The sequence below is a fragment of the Bubalus bubalis genome, chromosome 24 (assembly GCF_019923935.1).
Source record: "Bubalus bubalis isolate 160015118507 breed Murrah chromosome 24, NDDB_SH_1, whole genome shotgun sequence".
Taxonomy (NCBI): domain Eukaryota; kingdom Metazoa; phylum Chordata; class Mammalia; order Artiodactyla; family Bovidae; genus Bubalus; species Bubalus bubalis.
This window is the reverse complement of record NC_059180.1, coordinates 2,079,383-2,083,271: the sequence shown is the minus strand read 5'-3', so window position 1 is coordinate 2,083,271 and position 3,889 is coordinate 2,079,383. Positions and strand designations below refer to the sequence as shown.

The 3,889-nt window shown below is 47.0% G+C and overlaps 1 long non-coding RNA gene across 1 annotated transcript; it reads left to right on the top strand.

Moving 5' to 3' along the window:
- The first annotated feature begins 1,756 nt into the window (after positions 1–1,756).
- On the top strand, positions 1,757–3,270 carry LOC123331577. The gene is made up of 2 exons (XR_006548290.2): positions 1,757–2,416; positions 2,503–3,270. It is a non-coding gene; the product is annotated as an uncharacterized LOC123331577 (long non-coding RNA).
- The last annotated feature ends 619 nt before the right edge of the window (positions 3,271–3,889 follow it).

Below are 3,889 nucleotides of genomic sequence, written 5' to 3'. Positions count from 1 at the left end.
ACTCTGCTCACAGGTTCTGAGAGTCAGGAATTTAATCAGGGTGCAGCCAGGAAAGGACTGGGGACTGGAATCATCTGGAATATCCTCACTGATGTCTGGTACCTGCGTTGGGATTACTTGCAGGCTGGACTGGATTGCAGCTGTTCCCCAGACTGCATTCATGCAGTTCCTCCATATGACTTGGGCTTCCACACGACATGGCAGCTGAGTCTGAGAGTGAGTGTCTGGAAACTGCATGACCTCGCATGACCTAGCCTTGGAAGGAATGCACCATCACTCCATCTATCTGTTGAGACTGGCCCATAGTCAAGAAGAGGGAAAATTAGATGCTATCTCTTGACTGGGCTGGAGGTAGCGCAGAGGCCAAGTCACCTTACAGGAGGGCAGGCAAGTTGTGAAATACTGTTGTAGCCATCTTGGAAAATACAGTCTCCCAGAGACAATCCCTGTGGGCTCAGGGAAATATTGGGTTGGCCAAAAAGTTTGTTCAGGTTTACCCTACCATCTTACAGGAAAACCCCAAAGAACTTTTTGGCCAGCCCAGTACTTGGAAGAAGAGTATTTTGCAGGGTCCAGGAGTCCTGCCTTAGAAACCCAGGGTTCAGATTAGAAACAAACAGCCCTCCACGTCAGCCACTCCTTCTACTGCTAGGTATTATGTGTCCACCCCCCAAAGTCATGTGGAAAGCCTAATGCCCAATGCCTTAGAATGGGGCCGTACGTGGAGAGTGGCTTTCAAAGAGGTGACGTAAGCTACCAGGGGTCATCAGGGCAGGCTCTAATCCATTCTGACTGGTGTGTTTGAAAGAAGCGGAAATTTGGGCACACAGGAACACCAGGATGCCCACACAGAGGAAGACCCTGTGAAGAGGTGGCAAAGCAGGCAGCCATCCACAAGCCAAAGAGAGAGGCTTTGGAAGGAACCTGCCAATGCCATGGACGTGGATCTCTGGCCTCCAGAACTGTGCAAAAGCTTGATTCTGTTGCCTAAGCCACCCAACCTGGAATCTGTCAGGGCAGCCCTAGCAAACCAATACAGTGAGTGACTTGCTGTCACGGTTATGGGCACGGTCATCGCTGCCCACCCGTGCTCCTTGGCACCTCAGCCGCAAGCAGAACATTTATTATGTGTTTTTACCTTTCACTCTCCTATGCTCTATTCAATTAGGAAGTGAAGCTGAGAGCTGATTGCCTCCATCATTCTGAGAAGTTATTAAATGAAAAGAGGTGCATGACCGCAGGGTCATATACAGACTGTGCGCAGTGCTCTGGTGACACATGTATATGAAAAGCTTTAAAAGAATTCATATTCTTTGGCCCAAGATTACATTCCAATAAATATCTCTTTAAAATAATTGAAAATGTGAAGATTCATGTACAAGAATGCTTATCTTGGCGTTGTTTGTGATAGGGGAAAAAAAATTGGAAGCCACCTAAATGTCTAAAAGTAGAAATTATTATACATCATGGTTTATCTGCTTCATGGAATACTGAGAAATTTATTAAATCTGTATTTTCAAAGAATATTTAATGACCTAGGAAAATGGTCAGGATAAGTGGGAGAAGTCGTCTATATCATTTTTCTTTTAAAAAAAATATGGAATACATGGGTATATTTTGGATGGATGGATGACTGTAAAGATGGATAAATATTAAAAAACAATTGGAAGAAAATGCACCAAAATATTAATGGTGATCGCTCCTGTATAGGATTATAGGTGACATTTTCATTAAAAAATTTAAGAATTCTAGACTGAATACATTTCACTTTATAATAAATAGTGAGTAAACAAAAATAAGTTATGTTTTAACGTGGAGGTGGTAGCAGCCGCTCTCTCCTCCCACCTGAGGAGCAAAGAGCATTTGTCCAGCTCATACTGGGAGACGTTTGGAATTTCCAGTAATGCTGCATCTTCCTACTTCTGCTTCTTTTGTCTTTTCTTTTTTTTTTTTTAGTTTTTAATTGGGGGATAATTGCTTTACAACGTTGCATCAATTCCTGCTGTGCACCCACGTGAATGGGCTGTGCGAGCACATATACAGCCGCCCCCCTCCCCCTCCCCGCCCGCTCGGTCATCTCAGAGCGCCGGGCAGGGCTGCTGCGCGGGATGGGCAGCAGTGTCCCGCTCGCTATCTATGCCACACATGGCAGTGTGTGTGTGTGTCGAGGCTGCTCTCTCAGTTCCTTTTCCTCTCAAAAACCATTACAACTGAGTCAGCCTCCTGGCCCTGCTGGCTCCGTTCTGGGGCCAACCGTGGCTCCAAAGAACACGTGGTGGGAGAGCCAAGAATCACAGGATTTGAGAGCTGGAAGGGGCCTCCGAAACCATCTCGTGCAACAGTTATTTATCCTGTCGTCGGCTGGACAAGCAAGAAGAGTGCGGCAGAGCACCCCAGCTTGCCATAACAAGCCACTGTGAGTCTCTTGGCCATGAGGCTGTCTGCATCATATCCCAAGCTATTTGTATTTTCAAGTGTACCGTTTCCATAAATCTGCTACAGGGGGAAGCACAGGACAGGGAGGACGTGGTTTCGCAGCAACGCGTGTGAGGACAGGGAAGCCTGGCGTGCTGCAGACCATGGGGTCACAAAGAGTCGGACATGACTGAGTGACTGGACAACAAGGGACTCACAGGGAGGTGGTACTCTCTGTGGAAGGCAGTCCAACATTCAAAATCATAGTTGCAAAAGGAGAATGAAGAAAGTTAAAAGGAACACCCAGCAAGGAGGAGCTAGGGCGTGAGGGGAGAACAGTGAAAGAGAGGCATTTCATGAAGCAGTGGGACAATGAGCGATGTCGTCTAGTGACCGGGTGCCCTTCCCAGGACGATCCAGTATTCTATCTGTGTCTTGCCTGACATGTTCCAGCAAAAGTGCATGGTGCCTGCCCGAGCCCTTCCCTGGGTCCCCGGCTGACAGCACCATGTTGCTCCTCCCTAGATGCATTACCCAGGTTTGCCCCAGTGAAGCTCATTTGCCACTTTCCTGCCCAGGCGCTAAGCCTTGAAGACCTCCCGTCGTTCATCTCCATTGGCCTGACGTACCACCACCCAGGAAGGTCCAAGGCCAAGTGCCGAGTCGCTGACTTCACTGGGCAGTCTTCTTCCAGACTGTTTGCAAAAGCATCACAAGGGACCGTTTCCAGGGCTCCTCGTCGGGGTCCCGCCAGTTGAACTGCTCCTGCCAGAGTTGCTTCTTCATTACTGTTCTTTTCTCCCTGTCTCTAAGTCATTTTCTCATTCATTAAAAAGAAAAAAAAAAAAAAAAAAACCCACACTGCCCACCCCATCCTATGCTAACTAAAGGTTTAAAAATAGATGTTGGGGCAGAACAATGTCAAGGGCTCTTCGGAAATCTAAAATACTCTTTCCATGTGTTTCCTTTTCTGCTCATTTACTCCCTAACAGAGATGTCATCAGCTCAATTTCCTACACCAAAATGATGACACTGTTTTCCCAGAATCTCTCATCTCCTTTGGTTGGTGTTTGATGATCATTACTATTTATAAGTGAGACACCATCTTGCCCTGAGCAGAAGTGACATTCCCTTTGCTGTCCTCAAAGTCCCCTCCTTGATATTTTAACAAATAACCTTTACCCTCGTTGTGCAGATCCATGGGGTTCTCAATATGAAAATTATCAAAAAGATCCAGGCAGCTGCCCTGGCTGGTGAGAGCAGGTGGACAGTGGCCCAGAGTGTGGGAGCCCCTAGGAGGAGGGGTTGGGGTATGAACTTTGGGTTGTTCCGTTTGCATATGAAAGGCACGCTATGGGTAAGTTGTTTACCTTCTCTAGAAACTGGTTAGCCAGCCTTAGGAGAACATCCCTCCAGGGTCTGCAAGTTCCCAAGATAGCAAAGCATCAAAAGTACAGAATAAAAAAAATATGAT